General features: G+C 45.0%; 1 protein-coding gene across 11 annotated transcripts in view; it reads right to left on the minus strand.

The window, feature by feature from the left end:
- PCBP3 (poly(rC) binding protein 3) overlaps positions 1-18,309 on the minus strand; it is a 233,078-nt gene that overhangs the window by 132,467 nt on the left and 82,302 nt on the right. For 8 of the 11 annotated variants that reach the window (XM_040264861.1, XM_040264854.1, XM_040264775.1 and 5 more), the window contains exon 2: positions 13,457-13,493. The exons of the other annotated variants lie outside the window; for them this stretch is intronic. The gene's annotated coding sequence lies outside the window, so the exon portion shown is untranslated. The remainder of the gene's footprint in view (positions 1-13,456; positions 13,494-18,309) is intronic. 11 annotated transcript variants of the gene reach the window in all.

An 18,309-nucleotide genomic window follows, 5' to 3' on the forward strand; every position in this document is an offset into this window, starting at 1 on the left:
TAGAAATTTTTTTATTTCTCTTTTGATTTCTTCATTAAACTGTTGGTTATTTAGAAACATGTTGTTTAATCTCTATGTGTTTCTGTTTCTTACTGTTTTTTCCTTGTAATTGATATCTAGTCTCATATCACTGTGATCGGAGAAGATGCTTGATATGATTTCAATTTTCTTAAATTTCCTGAGGTTTGATTTGTGACCCAAGATGTGGTCTATCCTGGAGAATGTCCCATGTGCACTTGAGAAAAAGGTATATTCTTCTGCATTTGGATGGAATGTCTTGAAGATATCAATGAGATCCATCTCATCTAATGTATCATTTAAGACGTGTTTCCTTATTAATTTTCTGTTTTGATGATCTGTCCATTGGTGTGAGAGGGGTGTTAAAGTCTCCTACTATTATTGTGTTACTGTCAATTTCTCCTTTTATGTCTGTTAGTTTTTGTCTTATGTATTGAGGTGCTCCTATGTTGGTTGCATAGACATTTATAACTGTTATGTCATCCTCTTGGATTGATCCCTTGACCATTATGTAGTGTCCTTCCTTATCTCTTGTAATTTTCTTTATTTTAAGATCTATGTTGTCTGATATGAGGACTGCTACTCCAGCTTTCTTTTGCTTCCCATTTGCGTGGAATATATTTTTCCATCCTCTCACTTTCAGTCTATATGTATCTTGAGGTCTGAATGGGTTTCTTGTAGACAGCATATATATGGCTCTTGTTTTTGTATCCATCCAACCAGTCTGTGTCTTTTGGTTGGAGCATTTAATCCATTTACATTTAAGGTAATTATTGATATATATGTTCTTATTGCCATTTTCTTAATTGTTTGGGGTTGATTTTGTAGATCTTTTTTCTTCTCTTGTATTTATTGACTATATAAGTCCTTTTAACATTTGTTGTAAAGCTGGTTTGGTGGTATTGAATTCTCTTAACTTTTGCTTGTCTGAAAAGCTTTTTATTTCCATCAATTTTGAATGAGATCCTTGCTGGGTACAGTAATCTTGGTTGTAGATTTTTCCCATTCAGTACTTTAAATATATCCTGCCATTCCCTTCTGGCCTGCAGAGTTTCTACTGAAAGATCAGCTGTTAAGCATATGGGGTTTCCCTTGTATGTTACTTGTTGCCTCTCCCTTGCTGCTTTTAATATTCTTTGTCTTTAGTCTTTGTTAGTTTGATTAGTATGTGCCTTGGCATGTTTCTCCTTGGGTTTATCCTGTATGAGACTCTTTGTGCCTCTTGGACTTGATTAAATAATTCCTTTTCCATGTTGGGGAAATTTTCAACTATAATCTCTTCAAAAATTTTCTCATACCCTTTCTTTTTCTCTTCTTCTTCTGGGACCCCTATAATTCGAATGTTAGTGCATTTGATATTGTCCCAGTGTTCTCTTAGACTATCCTCAGTTCTTTTTATTCTTTTTATTTTATTATGTTCTTCAGAAGTTATTTCCACCACTTTATCTTCCAGCTCACTGATTCTGCTGTTCTTCTGCTTCAGATATTCTGCTATTGATTCCTTCTAGAGTATTCTTAATTCCAGTAGTTGTGTTGTTTGTCTCTGCATATTTATTATTTAATTCTTCTAGGTCTTTATTAATTGATTCTTACATTTTTTTCCATTTTGCTTTCAAGGTTTTTGATCATCTTTACTATCATTATTCTGAATTGTTTTTCAGGTAGTTTGCCTATTTCCTCTTCATTTATTTGGACTTCTGTGTTTCTAGTTTGGCCCTTCATTTATGTAGTGTTTCTCTGCCTTTTCATTATTTTTTTTTAACTTATTGTGTTTGAGGTCTCCTTTTCCCAGAGTTCAAGGTTGAATTCTTTCTTCCTTTTGGTTTCTGCCCTCTAAGGTTGGTCTAGTGGTTTGTGTAAGCTTCTTATAGGGTGAGATCTGTGCTGAGTTTTTGTTTGTTTGTTTCTCCTCTGATAAGCAAGGCTGAGTGAGGTTGCAATCCTGTCTGTTGATGACTGGGTTTGTATTTTTGTTTTGTTTGTTGTTTAGATGAGGCATCCTGCACAGGGTGCTGTTGGGGGTTCGGTGATGCTGGGTCTTGTATTCCAGTGGTTTCCTTTGCATGAGTTCTCACTATTTGATACCCCTAGGGTTTAGTTCTCTGGTAGTCTAGGGTCTTGGTGTCAGTGCTCCCACTCCAAAGCCTCAGGGCTTGATCTCAAGTTTTATGTGGGGCTATATATTCTTTTTTGCTGGTCAGGTACTCCTGTCTGCTCTCAGTTGATATTTTGCATGCACTTCTGTGTCTGAAGGTGTATTCCTGAGGGAGAGAGATGTATTCCTGAGGGAGAGAGATGTACTCCACATCCACCTACTCCTCTGCCATCTTGTTCTCCCCCTGAATTAAACACTTTTTTTCACAGAGAATAGAGAAAGCGTTTGTATGAAGATTTGGTAGTTCCAAATTTTTCCAAGTGGAGCTGATAGAGAAAGTTTTTTCTTCTTATAAACCATGGACTCCACTACATGGAAGAGCCTTGCTGGCATGGGCAAGCGGCTAGGCCTGCAGCTCCTTCAGCTCCCACTGTATCTTACTTCAGCCTCTCCAAGTGCTGGGCCTCTCTGTATATTTTACTTGATGAGTTCAGATACAAAAATGATCAGATAGCTAATGAAGTGTTATGAGCAAAGTGAAACAAGAAAAAATCACTTAAAGTATTTAAATGATGATCCAAATTTAAAGTGATCTTAGGATGCAGTTTCGTGGTGTCCATACGTTCTGTTCCTTGCTGAGGACCAAAGGCAACCACCATCTGCTCCACCAGCTGAAGCAAGTCTGTGTCGCGAACAGTGGCCCCACCCTCCTCCAAACTTACAAGCTTTTGCACACCAAAGGGAACCAAAAATAAAATGAAAAGACAACCTATGGACTGGGAGCAAATATTTGCAACCATGCAACCATCAAGGGCTTAAATTCTAATATACAAACAGCTCATACAACTCAATAACAAAAAAACAAATGAACCAATCAAAAAATGAGCAGAAGACTTAGAGACAATTTTCCAAAGAAGAAATAAAAGTGGCCAACAGGCACATAAAAAGATGCTGAATACCTCTAATTATTAGAGAAATGCAAATCAAAACTATGAGGTACCACCTTACACCAGTCAAAATGGCCATCATTAAAAACTCTACAAATAACAAATGCTGGAGAGGATGTGGAAGAAACAGAATGCTCCTACACTGTTGGTGGAAATTTAAGTTGGGACAGTGTACCATCTATGGAAAACAGTGTGGAGGTTCCTTAGAAAACTAAAAATAGAGCTACCATATGATACAGCAATCCCACTCCTGGGCATATATCCAGACAAAACTCTGATTCAAAAAGATACATGCACCCCTATGTTCATAGCAGTACTATTTCACAACAGCAAAGACCTGGATGTCCATCAACAGATAAACAGATAAAGAAGATGTGGTACATATATACAATGGAATATTACTCAGCCATAAAAAGAACAAAATTCTGTCATTTGCAGCAACCTGAATGCAACTAGAGATTTTATACTGACTGAATTAAGTCAGAAAGAAAAAGACAAATACCATATGATATCATTTATATGTAGAATCTAAAACATGACACAAATGAACCTATCTATGAAACAGAAAGATTTGCGGACATGGAGAAAAGACTTGTGGCTATCAAGGGAGGTGAGGGAGGGATGGAGTGCGAGGTGGGGTTAGCAGATTAAAGCTATTGTGTATATAGGATGGTTAAACAACCAGATTCTACTGTATAGCATAGAGAACTGTACTCAATATCTTGTGATAAACCACAATGGAAAAGAATATTTTAAATGTATATGTATAACTGAATCATGTTGCTGTACAGCAGAAATGAACACAAATTCTAAATCAACTATAATTTTAAAAAAACTTCAACTTCACTGATAGAAGAAAAAACAAAAAAGAAACATGTTTTGCGCCAGTATACAGTGTTACCTTGGGCTCTAACAGGCACTCTAAAACTACTGGTGAAAATGGAAAATGGCCCAGTTTCCTGGAAGGTAACTTGGCCATAAGACTTGAAGTCTGAATTCCTAGGACTTAATAGTGGTGAAGTGAAGGGTTCCAGGGGTTCTGAAAAGGGCGCTCTGGACTCCGCTCTGGTGTTGATGTCAGAGTCCTCACTGGAAATAGGATACTCAGAGGCCTTGGAGAACTGGGGAGACCCGGTCAGGCGCTTCTCCTGGAACACAGCAAGCACTGGGACCGTCTTCTCATGTGGTTATATGCGTACCCCTGGAAAGACCCCAACGCCCCTGCCCTCTCTGTGGAAGCCTGAACAGCTGAATCTCCTTCTCTGGGACTGGGCAGGACAGATAAGGAGATCCTGTCTCACAGATGGAGAAACAGCATAGATGGACGAAGACCTGGCAAGGTGCCAAGGTCACGGGGTGATCCAGGAGAAGGGCTGGAAGAAAACCAGATCCCCAGGCTGACTCCACCAGCCCAGGCAGGCTCCTAGTGGAAGGTTCTCTTTCCATAATTTACACCCCACTCTGCCAAATGAATACCGGGGATGATGAGACGAATTGACTGCTGGGCACCCTGGAACAGCTGTGCTCTGGCCAGCCAGTCTGGCCTGAGGCCCTGGCTCTGCACAGACAGATGGCCCATGGGGGCCCAGGGGTGCTGAGGCCTCTCATGACCGGTGTGCTGTTTGCAGAGCCAGAAAGAGAAGGGCAAACTCTAGCACATGGACCCACCTACAGGGTGAACAAAGCTGCCCAGTGATAGGTTTAGGCCCCAAAGGACTGAAATGGCCAGAGCTCTTGGAAAACGTGAAAGTCCTCACTGAAAACCTCTTTCCAGCTCGGTATAACTGGAGCTCACCAATGCTCACCCCTCATGTCCAAAGAGAAGACAAAGTGCCTAAGAGTGTGAAGGGCATACCTAGTGGTATAACCCTTAAGTGCCACGGGAATTTCAGAGGAAGAATATGGGGGCCTGAGTAAGCAGAGTGAGTGTGTTTAACCAGAGAGCTAGAAGCACTCTTGGCCCCTATGACTGTGCAGGGCACTCCCCAGGGCAGAAAACACCAGGCCACCCAAGCAAGGGCTAAAGTGGGGCACAGCCCTCCACACCTGGGCACCACAGACCCACTCTCACCAGAGCGTGGGTGAAGCTGCCGCTGTGCACTGCATGCTCAGGATGCCGAGAGGCTGGCTCCCACTCATCTGAGGTGTACCTGGGGCGACTAATCCTACAGCCACGCACGCCATCCCTGGCCAACCACACAGCTCCAGATCCATCGCTGTCTCTACGGGGCCACCAGACGGCCCAGCCATGAGGCAGGCAGTGGGGGAAGAAGGAGTGAGTCCTCTCCTGGAAAGGCATTAGCCCCTTCATGCCAGGCTGCTCTGGGGCGACAGCACTCGCCAGAGGAGCCCAGAGTGAACACAGGCCAAGGAAAGAGAAAGGAAAGCCAAGAACAGGAAGAAGGGAGGGAATGGGTGCCTTGAGGCCTCCTCAGGACCAGAGGGCAGCACCGAGGCCCTTTGTTTCCGTCCATGCTCAAGAGAGCGGCCAGGCCTGTGAGGAATCCAAGGGATGAAGGGTGAGTCAGAACCTCAGGAGGCGGGGGAGTGGGGCCAGGCCCATGTGGTCTGCACTCTTTCCTGCCCTCTCAGAGCAGGAGCCATGGCTGCCTGGGGCTGGCCCAGCCTCGGGGGTTGTGGGTCCTGCGCCATACCCTAGCACACACCTGCCCAGGTACTGCCACTGCTACACGGCCATCCTCACACCACTGCAGGAATGCACTTGGTTCTATGAACACTGCTGGTGTTCAGAGGTCCTGTGGACTGTGACAGTGGGTGTAACTCGGGCTTCTGGTTCCTAAAAGTAGTTGCCCGCCCTCCATCTCAACACTTCTCCTTCCCATCAGCTGACTCAGTGCAGCTAGAGGTCAAGACAACAGAGCCAGGTAGGAGCACATAGAGTGACAGGCCACCGAGTGTGGAGTGGGCATGGTCTCTGGGCAGGGGGCCTCGTGGAGCCTAGCCCACCCATCCCAGACCTGGTACAGCCAAGGGAATTGACTTTTGACTAAATCTGATCAAAGCCATCATGTTTGGGAAAGGGGTGGCAGAGGATGAGATGGTTGGATGGCATCACTGACTCAATGGGCATGAACTTGGGCAAATTGTAGCAGATTGTGAAGGACAGGGAGGCCTGGCATGTTGCAGTCTGTGAAGTGGCCAAGAGTTGGACACAACTTAGCGACTGAACAATACCGTGTTTGGGGTGCTCTGCGTTCCAGCAGAGTCCTGTCCCCGTGGGCTCGGCTGCTGCTTTCTGTAATCACTGCTCTGCATGGACCCCTTCAGGATGGAGCCTAAAGCCGGAGGCCTTTCTCCCTTGGGTCCAACACAGAAACTTACAGAGCATGCCACCCTGGCTCTGGCCCTGATCCTAACCCTCACACTCACCTCTATAGTAACTACTGCTCACACAACCCAATCCTTTAACCTTAGCTCCAGCCCTAACCTTATTTTGTGTGTTAGTTGCTCGGTCGTGTCTGACTCTTTGCAACCCCTCGGACTGTAGCCCTCCAGGCTTCTCTGTCCATGGAATTCTCCAGGCAAGAACACTGGAGTGGATTGTCATTCCCTTCTCCAGAGGAACTTCCCAGCCCAGGGATCAGACCCTGATCTCCTGCATCACAGGTAGGTTCTTTTACCATTTGAGCTACAGGGAAGTTCTAACCTTATTACTAACCCTCATTCTTGCCCAAATAAGATACTGAAGAGGTATTACAACTGGGAAAAGATTTAAAAGTATCAGTAAGACCTAACAGGATTTATTCCAACAATCAACACTTGGAATTTCGTTGATGTGATTCTCTTTGCTAAGAGATAGAAGGAGACAATCCTGTGACTCTCCTAATGGCAGCAATGAACATTCAGTAAAACGTAAGTTTTATTTTTTATTTCAAAAAAAAATTTAATAGAAGAGCAACAGAAGGAAATGTGTGTAACGTGATGAACACCATGTACCGGACAGCCAGCTGCCACAAGCACACTTCACGGTGAAGGAGCATTCGGGTCAATGAGTCAAAACTCAGCTGAGAAACCCACTGCAAGTAAAAGCATGGCTGTGTGCAAATACAGAAAAACTGATAGCTTTCCTATACATTATTAAATATTAGAGGAATATAATAGGAAAATTCCAATTTCAATAAGTAGATAATATAAGTCAGGAAAGAGCTCAAAAGAGAAAACATACAGCAAAAAAGCTATAAAATATAACTGAAGGCTAATTAGGGAATCAATGAAGAAACAGAATATCTTCCTCTTTTAGAAGCTGTATATTGCTAAAATACCAGCTGTCTATCATTTAAATTATAGGTTTGATCCATTTGAAATGAAACCCCAATCTGATTAGCTTGGGGTTTAAAAATCATCCTAAAGTTCATCTAGAAATTGAGTAGCCGAGAATAACCAAAATAAATATACCATGAAACTAAATTAAACCAGTGTACTGGCTTCCCTGGTGGCTCAGCAGTAAAGAATCCACCTGTCAATGCAGGTGATGTGGGTTCTATCCCCGGGTCAGGAAGATGCCCTGGTAAAGGAAATGGCCACCCGTTCCAGTATTCCTGCCTAGGAAATCCCATGGACAGAGGAGCCTGGCAGGCTACAGTCCATGGAGTCACAAAAGAATCAGACACGACTTAGCAGTTAAACAACTGGCACAAGAACAAACAGATCAATCAGAGAACTCTGAAATAGATACTAGTATATGCAACATTTTCAAATAGGACAAAAGTAGCAAAACAAACCATTGGGAAAATGACGTAGTTTTCAACATTCGCAAGCAACTTAATTGTTTAATATTTGTAAGCAAATTATATATTCACCTAATAACATAACTTTGGCCACCTGATACAAAGAGCCAACTCACTGGAAAAGATCCTGATGCTGGGAAAGATTAAGGGCAGGAGGAGGAGGGGACAACAGAGGACAAGATGGTTGGATGGCATCACCAACTCAATGGACATGAGTTTGAGCAAACTCTGGGAGATGGTGAAGGACAGGGAAGCCTGCCATGCTGCAGTCCATGGGGTCACAAAGAGTCAGACATGACTTAGCAACTGAACAACAAATACCATATATCAAATTAAATCCCAAGTGGACTGCACATGTCAAAGCAAAAAGTAAAAGCAGAAAGTTAAACACAAGTGACTACCTACATTTCAGGCTGGGAAAGGATTTTCCTAATGCAAAAACCATAGAAGATGACATCACAGAGTAGCATATTGATAGACAGCACCAAATGGCCAACGTCAGATTAAAGGTGAATGGCTTCAGAGAAAACAAAAGCCTGGAACATGGAAGCTGAATGTCCTCAGTGCACAAGGATGCTCACACTTGAGGAAGGCCACATGCTCTAGAGGAGAGGCTCAGCTGCTTGTACTGGGTATGTTTCTGCTTTCGGAGATGCATAAAGCCCAGGGTTTTCAGGGGCTGGGAGCCCAGGCACTCAGGCTGCTGTAATTCACCAACTGAGAGCAACTGGGAAGTCGCACGTTACACCCCTTCTAAAAGGTTTGTCTCCTCTGACCCAGGTTGCACAAGGATGAACACCGCCATACTGCCTTGGGAAGGGGGGCTGACTGATGCACAGGATGTCTGCCTCATGACTACTAGCTCTAGCGATGGATCTGCAAACAGTCCAAACACACTGAACAGAAAGGGAGTGATTTAACAAAATAATACCTATACCCCTACAGTGGAAACTGCACAACTTTTTAAAAATAACGTTTTCAAATGGTAACTTGGAACATTTTGTGGTACACCACTCTGATTGAAAGCAGGGCACAGAAATGTGCATGCCACTTAATCCCAGAGGCGAAGCCTGGAGTGAAATAGAGCAGACTGTCTCAGTAGAGCCTCAGCCCCCGCAGCCCCGGAGCACCGCCACCAGCAGGGTCCCCTCTGAGCACCAAGATGCTGTGACAGTCACGCGTGGGGGGAGGAGGCAGCGACACCCAACAAACATGCAAGACTGAGTAGGGCACGGGGTCCTGGAGCCTGTGAAAGAATACAATGTAAGAAGCCGCAGCGCTCAGCTCCCCGAGGAGAAAGACTTTCCACCAGATTCGGCGAGGCAGAGGCCACGTGATGGAGCAGAGACGCAGCCCTGCTGGGAGGGCCAGATGGCCGTGGCGCTTGGCCCCAGCAGAAGCAGAGGCTGATCCGGGTAGAAGGCTGCTTTTGTTTGTGTGTGTGTGTGTGAAACAGTATTTGCTGTACAACCCTTTACGTTTTATTTTTAACAAAATTACAAATGTACCTAGTTTCGAAAGGTAGAGCTCCACAGAGCTGAAGGCTGAGTGTCGCCTGCCGTCTCCCCACCTCGGCCCCATAGGCTCCTGCTCTTTTATCTTTTACACTCTTGCTATTTCTCTCCCCAGTTCTAATGATCAGTTTGTATGGCTCTTCTTGACTCCAGGATCTTGTGTGTCATCCACTAGCTGCCTCCACCCCTCCCTCTCCCCTATGCCTCTAAGTGTTACACCTCCATCCACCACCCAGCAGGGACCACAGGCAGTTCACTCCTCACACTGCACCTCCCTCCTGTACATGCGAGTCCTGGAGTAAAGGACGGCCTCCCATAATTTTCTGTGTACTTATCGTTGATTCACCTCCAAACTCTTGCCAGGGATCTGTGGCCATCCGACCCCTCAAATACAGCAGAGAACAGCCCACCAGCTCCTTCGGGAGCCCCATCTTTCTGCTCCTCCATCCGACAAGGTGTCCCCTTACATACACACATACATATAGTTGCTAGCTGCTGCTGCTAAGTCGCTTCAGTCGAGTCCAACTCTGTGTGACCCCATAGACAGCAGCCCACCAGGCTCCCCTGTCCCCGGGATTTTCAAGGCAAGAACACTGGAGTGGGTTGCCATTTCCTTCTCCAATGCATGAAAGTGAAAAGTGAAAGTGAAGTCGCTCAGTCATGTCCGACTCTTAGCAACCCCATGGACTGCAGCCCACCAGGCTCCTCTGTCCATCGGATTCTCCAGGCAAGAATACTGGAGTGGGTTGCCATTTCCTTCTCCAGGGGATCTTCCCCACCCAGGGATCAAACCCGAGTCTCCTGCATTGCAGGCAGATTCTTTACCTCTTTACTGACTAAGCTAGAGGAAAAGCCCTGCCTGCTCCCAAAAGCCCACCCCAGGTTCCTGCTGTTCCAGGGGCCAACAGAGCAGGGAGTGGGGTCACCGGCTCCATAACCCACTTAAGTGTGACCATACTTCCTGCTTGGGACCATTTGTTCTGCATGCCCCTGGCCACTGCTTCACCCTCCAGTCTTCAGCCAGGGTGGGGAAGGGATGTCTCCCGTCGTGGGAGGGGCTGAGTCTTAAACAGGCTTTCCACCGTCTTCTTATATCTGCTTTTCTTCCTGGATTACCAGGTGCTGTCATAAGTTGAGGCTGAAAGCTGATGACAGGAGAAAGCCGAAGAAGAAAGGTTGGAAGCACAATAAGGGCCTCAGATAAAAGCAAACCTCCTAGGGGTCGGAGCGGGGTGAGGTCCTTGATCAGTCTTAGGGCCGTTTGGTCCCCAGCAGCAGCAGGACAGAGCACAACAAGAAGGACCAGGTGTCTGTGTACAGGGCTGCCCCGTGAACCATAGGCTGAAGGCGGAGGGGTCACCAAGAAGGACATGGAGCGGGGAGAGGCCCTGATGGAGGCGTCCGGTGGCAGGGCTCTGTCTGCATTCACTGTTGGTGAGTTTTAAAGTTCTTTTCCGTATTTTCCAATTGTGTAGTGAAGGTAGTCAATTTAATGCGGGAAGGGGGGGGCGCGGGCGAGTTTGAAAGCAAATAATCATTCTCAGTATCATGAAGAATAAAAGACTAGAGTGAATAAAACGTCACCAAACGTTCGTGATCATGATTCCTTAATTCCTTTTAAGGAATTTTAGGAATTAAAAGGAATTAATTCCTTTTACCTGGAAAATCCCATGGACGGAGGAGCCTGGTAGGCTGCAGTCCATGGAGTCGCTAGAGTCGGACACGACGAGCGACTTCACTTTCACTTTTCACTTTCATGCATTGGAGAAGGCAATGGCAACCCACTCCAGTGTTCTTGCCTGGAGAATCCCAGGGACGGGGGAGCCTGGTGGGCTGCCGTCTATGGGGTCGCACAGAGTCGGACACGACTGAAGCGACTTAGCAGCAGCAGCAGCAGCAGAGTGTTCGATGGCAGTCTCCAGCCTGGCGGGGAGCCAAGTGCCTGTGGAACAAAGCGGGTCAGGGGCCCAGCGGGATCTGAGCGCAAGCGCACGGAGATGGGGAAAGGCCCATCTGCAGCTGCTCCACGGCACTGAGTTCTCGGAAGACGTGCAAATGGAAAACTGCATTCTTCCTGGACCACTGTCCCCTGGGAAACATCCGGGGCAGATGAGCTCCGTTCTGGCTCGTCAGCCCCCTGGATCCCACAGGAAGACGCAGGCGGCTTCACCAGAGACAGACATATCTGTTCCAACTAGCTCAGAGCTCCTAACGGCTCCCTCCCTACCCGCAGAAGAGGGACAGGTGCCCTATGAAAAGCCTGCGCCTTGCCTTAGCCAAGCCTCAGGGGAGCCCCAAAACAAGCCACAGTCCCTGGAGCCACCGTCCTGCCGGGGTGCTGGCGTCCTCAGCGCCCACACTCGGCCCACGAGCTGTGCACACGCGGACAGGGAGGTGCCTGGCCAGCTCGCCCCACCCAAGCGTGCTGCTGTGTCCACAACTGGTGGCTGGGTCTGAATCCACGTTTCCTGCATGCCGGGGTAGATATGTGGGCAACAGTAAAGTCCAGGGGAGAGAGGCCCGCCACACACAGGGTGCTGTTTATATGCCTGAGTTCCACAAGCCTTTCCTTGGAGATTTCTGTGAAAATTAGATCCAGATTTGCACAATTACAAAGTTGGTCCCACGCCAGCAGGAATCTGGATGTCCTCTAAGAACCAGGTATTATAACAGCTTTAGTCTGAAACAATTCAACACACAGAGGAAAAAAGACCACCCAGCTCCCTGCTCCCACGCTCAGCAGCACAGCTGTCAAGGACAGAGATGTGTCTGCCCCGCCCCCCTCCCCGGCCCCGCCCCTTCACGCTCTCAGCTCCCTTAGGCCTGGAGCCCTTCCCCGTCCACCACCCACAGGGCCGGCTCTGACGCCTCCTCCAAGGCTCTGCGCAGATGCTCCTTCCCAGGGCTATACTGACCACCCATCAGTGCCTCCAGACCCCAGTTCTTTCTTCTCTGTTCATCCCCAGCAAGCGTCACTACCCGGCACACTTCTTACTCATATGTTTTATAGGCCCCACGAGAATGTAATAAAGAAGGCTGTGATTCCAGAAGCATGCCCAGCCCATCACAAGCATTCTGTCAATATTTGCTGAACAAATGCATCAAGGTCTTTGCTCAAGCAATCTGTAACCTAAGAACTGTTCTCCTCAAATATTGCTCATCCGGTTACCACCAGCCCAAAGCCCCCGTATGCAAGTGCTCTCTGACTCCTTGCCTGTGTCTCTCATGTCTCCCAAGGGGGCTGCTGGCGACAGGCCCCGGAAGGTCACAGTGGTGCTCTAGCGCTCTCTGATCCGGATCAGGTGAGCTCAGGACCACTCAGAGCTGTGGTGAAGGTCACCGGAAAAGGCAGATAACAAGTTTGGAGCCCACATTCTGTCATCAAGGCAGCTCCCAGTTATCCTGCCATCACTGGATATGAGTGGATGTGAGCTCATGAGGTCAGAGGCTTCACCTCAGAGCCCCATCTCGCCACCGACAAGCACAGTGACCGGTGATGTTGCCTCCCAAGCCTTGGAAAGTGAACAGAAGGACAGCACCACCCCACAGGGCAGGGCAAGGGGCTCGGAGGAGCAGAACGGGCACAGAGCAGCCGCCAGCATGACCACAGCAGCCTTCCCAGGCGTTTAGAAAACTTCTAGAAAAATGAAGGCATCTTAAGGATATAACTAAAAGGAATCCTTCCAAGGTAGTTTTGCAAAACTGGAGTCACAGCCACAAAGAGGTGTCCTTGGGGCCTGGACATGACACCACGACAGCCACAGTGCACATTGGTCACTGCTGGAACCTGGGACGAAGGCGCTGTCTGCTTGGCCCAGGCTAACAACTGGCTCTTAGGCCCCTGCTGGACAGTGTAGTCAGGGTGACTCTGAAGAAAGTTTTTAGGAAAGGAGGAAACTACCTCTTTTTACATACTGGTTCTCCAGAAACCAGAGGGAAATGAAACACCACTGACAGAGCACTGCGCCTGACCTGTGATGGGGCCCTCGTGTGACTTGAGGCCAGGCCACAAGGAGAGTCAGCAAGACACATGGCTTCGGATGTAAGCAAGACTTCACAACTCAACTGATGTGGAAAGAATCACTCAGTTTAAAGACATACCTCTCCAAAGGCATCACAAGAAGCACTACTTACATGGAACCATGTGAGAAGCTTTCCTCTGTAGGCAGCCCTGTAAACAGGTTAAAAAAATTATTATAACTGGAAATCATGGTAGAAAATAACCCAAAGAATGCTCCATCATCTTAGATATCAAATTTTATCAAACTAAATAAATGTTTTAAAAGAATGTAGCCATGAGTCAGTTATTTAGAAGGCCAAAGATAGTCTCCAGGAAAAAGAATTCCGTGAAAGATGGTTGGATTCTAAACTGAGTCTGGAACTTGAAAGATACCAGTAACCACTCAGAGCGTGGTCTCCCCTGAATCCTAGCCCACAGTCCTAACCCTGGTGGAAGTCTGGGTGGCACTGACTCCTACAGCCCTTGCGGTCTGTGGCGAGCAGCAAGGAGAAGAGCACAGTGAGGTGTAGACAGGACCCCCCACCGCAACCCCCACCCACATGGTTCCAGCTCCAAGTTGAAGAACGCTGTGCCTTGGAGCAGGACCTTGGAGCCCAGCCTGTGCAGACTCCCCGGCAGGTAAACAGCTCTGCCCGGGCCTCCTCTAGGAGCCCTGGGACATTCATCCAGGGAGGACTGAAGGCCAGGGGAACTCAGGAGACATCCACTTCTGGCATGACAGCGAGGAGGAACCAGGTGGACTCTCCAGCCTCAAACAATGAAGAAACAGAAGACATGAAACAAAGGTGCTCAGCGGTGGGACAACAGGCAGCACAGAACAAGGAGCCTGAGGGGGAAACACATGGGATGCGTGCTGGCTGCGCAGATGACAGTAGGGAAGGTTTCAAGGCCACGGCGCCAGAAGGGGGACCAAGGCAGAGTCAGGGGAGTCTTGAGGTGAGCAAACAGCTGAGGCTGAAGGAGGCGACGGCAGCGAGAACCAGCAGGGTGGAAGACCAGAAAGGAGAGAGCTAAGACGTGCGCTGGAGACCAGTGGGGGTGCGCCTGACTTTTCGCCAGGACACCAGTCAACCCGTGTGACTGAGGCCAGGGAACGCGCGACAGCAAGAATCAGGACAAAGTGTCGCCATCACTGGCGCAGCCTCAGGAGTGGACCTCACTCCCACCAACTGGACCAGGGAACCTACGACACGGGGACCACTGGGCCGGGCACTTGGGAGAGCGCAGACAACTAGGTGCTGCTGCTGCTGCTGCTGCTGCTAAGTCGCTTCAGTCGTGTCTGTGCGATCCCATAGATGGGGGCTAAACTCTCCAAGCAATGAGTCCATTGCAAGAGGAAAATCTAAAGTAATTAAAAGAATGCATAACCCAACAACATACAATCATGATGTCTTATGTTCATTTAAAAAATACCAGGGATGCAAAGAAGCATGAGAATATATCTCATATGGAGGATTGTTGATCAATAAGAAAAGGAACCAGAAATTACCCAGGAAATAATTAGCACATGCAGTCCCTAAAACAGCTACTATAAACACACTGTACATGTTCAAGAAGATAGAGGAAAGCATAGCGTGTAGGAGAGACATGAAGAGCATTTTTTTTAAGACCCAAATTAAACACATAGAGATGAAAAATGTGTCTGAAATGAAAAATACACTAGATGGCATTAACATCACATTAGACACTAGGAAAGGAAAGATTAGTCAGTGAGCAGACAAAACAATCTGTGAAGACAGAAATGATCTAAAATGAAACACAGGGAAAGATTCCCTCTTCCCTAAAAACACAGAAATACTTGTGTAATTGAACACTTGGGGCGGGGGTGGAGAACAGGATGGGACAAAATGTATTTAAAGATATAATGACTTTTTTTTCAAAAATTGATGAAAATTATGAATCCATAAATTCAAGGTCAACAATCCCCAAGCAGAAGACAACATGAAGGAAATAAAATCAAGGTTCAAGGTATATTGTAATTGACTTACCCAAAGAGAAAATCTTCAAAGTAACCAGAGGAAAAAAAAAAACGTATGTTCAGAGGAACACAGACATGACGGACAAGGACTTCCCAGAAACAATGCAAGCCAGAAGTCAATGAAATAACATCTCAAAGTAATGAAGGAAAAAGCTACCAACTTGAAAAACTATAAATAGTGAAAATAACTTTCAAATACAAAAGCAAAATGAAGATTTTTTTCCCAATAAACAAAAGCTAAAATAATTCATCACCAACACTTCTGGACTACAAGTAATATTAAAGTAAATCCATCATACAAAAGAAAACTTATATCAGAAGAAAATCTAGATCTACAAAAAGAAATGCAAAGCACTGGGAAAAAAATTCATGAATAAATATAAGAGGCTTTCTTCTTAATTTATAAGATTGTTTTAAAAGATAATGGACTATATAAAGCAAAAATAATGACAATGTATTGTGTGGTTTAGAGCAGTGTAGAAGTAAAAGTATCATGACACAGTAACATAAAGGTCAGGAGAAGTGAGAAGGAAGTATATTGCTGTTGGGTTTTATATTATAAGTGAACTAGTATATTATTTGAAGACAGACAGTGATAAGTTAAGGATATACACAATGAACCCCAAAGACACTAATCAAAATGAAGTAGTGATATAGCTAATAAGCTAGTAGAGATGATACAATTCCTAATAAACAGTACTTGACACAAAATGAGTCAAAAAAAGAGGACAAGAGGACCTAATAGTACATGGGACCAATAGAAAACCAATGGCAAAATTATAAATTTAAGTTCAACCATATCAATAGTCATATAAAGTATGTGCTAAGTCATTTCAGCCATGTCCAATTCTTTGTGACCCTATGGACTGTAGCCCACCAGCCTCTTCTGTCAGTGGGATTCTCCCGGCACGAATACTGGAGTGGGTTGCCGTGACCTCCTCCAGGGGATCTTCCTGACCCAAGGATCGAACCTTCATCTCTCACATCTCCTACACTGGCAGGCAGGTTCCTTACCACCTGCGCCAACTGAGAAGTCCCTTGTTATGTATAAATGGTCTAAAACAACCTAGTTAAAATACAGAAATTTTTAAGATTGGATTAAAAAAAAACAGGACCTCACTACATATTTATAAGAAACCCACTTTAAAAATAAATATACAAATAGACTAAAATAAAAGGGATGGAAAAAGATGTACCACTCTAATTCTAATCAAAAGGAAGTTGGAATGGCTATATTAACACCAGAAAAATGAGGTTTCAGTGCAAAGAATATTGTCAGAAGTAAAAAAAAAAAAAAGGCATTACATAATAATAAAGGGATCAAAACAACTAGACAGAAGATTAGTAAGAGATATAGGAACAACACTATCGCCCAACATCACATAACTGGCATTTATAGAGCACTCTATGCAATAACAAACCAATATACATCCAAGTGTTGGGGAGCACCTAGAGAAACAAGCACCTTCATATATCACTGGTGAGAATGTAAAACTGTGCAGCCTATATGGAAAACAGTTGACCAGTTCCTCAAAAAGTAAAACACAGAATTATCATATGACTTGGCCATTCTATTCTTAGGTATATATCCAAAAGAACTAAAAGAGAGAATCAAACAGACACTTGTTCAAAGCATCATTATTCACAATAGCCAAAATGTCCATCAACAAATGAATAAACTAATATTAATATGTCCAAACAATGGAATATTCTGTGGCCATAAAAAGCAGTGAAGTGCTGATACATGCTACATCTCAGATGAACTTTGAAAACATTATCCTCAATCACAGAGGTCACATACTGTATAATTCCGTTTACAGGAAATACAATAGGTATTGTATTGAATAGGTAAATCTATAGAGATAGAAAGAGAATTAGCAGTTTCCAGGTTATGGGGAACAAGGAATATGGAGAGTAATTACTTAATGGGGATGTGGTATTCCTCTGGGGTGGTGAAAAAGTCTGACTTTGAAAAGTCTAAGATTGGGTGGTGGCTGCTCGACACCGCTGAATTCACTGAACTGCACACTTTCTAATGATCAATTATGCATGACACGAATTTCACTTCAGTAAAAAGAAAATAAATATAATAAGGGAATGTGAGAAACTATTGCATGCCAATAAATTTAACAGCTTAAATGGAATTCTTAGAAAAATAAAGCTATCAAAACTCACTCAAGAAAAATCAGATAACTCTATAAGTATTCAACGTAAAAATCTTCCTGCCAATAAAAGAGCCAATCCAGATGGCTTCAATGGAAGAAATACTCAAGGAAGAAATAATAGCAGTTTCTTACTAACTTGTCCTGAAGATGGAAGGTAAGGAACCACTAGACAAATCCTTCTGTTAGGCAAGAGTTAACTTGATACCAAAACCAAAAAAAAAAAAAAAGACACTATAAGTAAACCAATATTCCTCGTATATATAGATGCAAAACTCTTACATTTAACATATGTAATCATACAATATAAAAAATATATCATAAGAAAGTGGATTTCTATCTAGAAAAGCAACTGATTCTATACCAAAACAAAAACAAAAACAAAAAAACCAATGTACAGGCAACCTCATTTTATTGCACTTCATTTTACTGTGCTTCAGATATTGGTTTGGTTTTGTTTTTTCTTAACAAATTGAAAGTTTGTGCAACCCTGCGTTAAGTCTATCAGTGACATTTTTTCTGGTAGTGTTTGCTCACTTCATGTGTCTGTGTCACATCTTGGTAATTCATGCAATATTTCAAACCCTCCACCAAGACAAAGATTACCACTTGCTAAAGGTTCAGATGATGATTAGCATTTTTGAGCAATAAAATATTTTCAAATTAAGGTACACATTGTTTTTTAGACATGATGCTATTGCACATAACAGACTAGAGCACAGTGTAAACATTAAGTAAGCTGAAGCTCCAGTATTTTGGTCATCTGATAGGAACAGCTCACTCATTGGAAAAGTCCCTGATGCTGGGAAAGATTGAGGGCAGAAGG

Source organism: Oryx dammah, unplaced genomic scaffold (assembly GCF_014754425.2).
Source record: "Oryx dammah isolate SB20612 unplaced genomic scaffold, SCBI_Odam_1.1 HiC_scaffold_2, whole genome shotgun sequence".
NCBI classification, from domain to species: Eukaryota; Metazoa; Chordata; class Mammalia; order Artiodactyla; family Bovidae; genus Oryx; species Oryx dammah.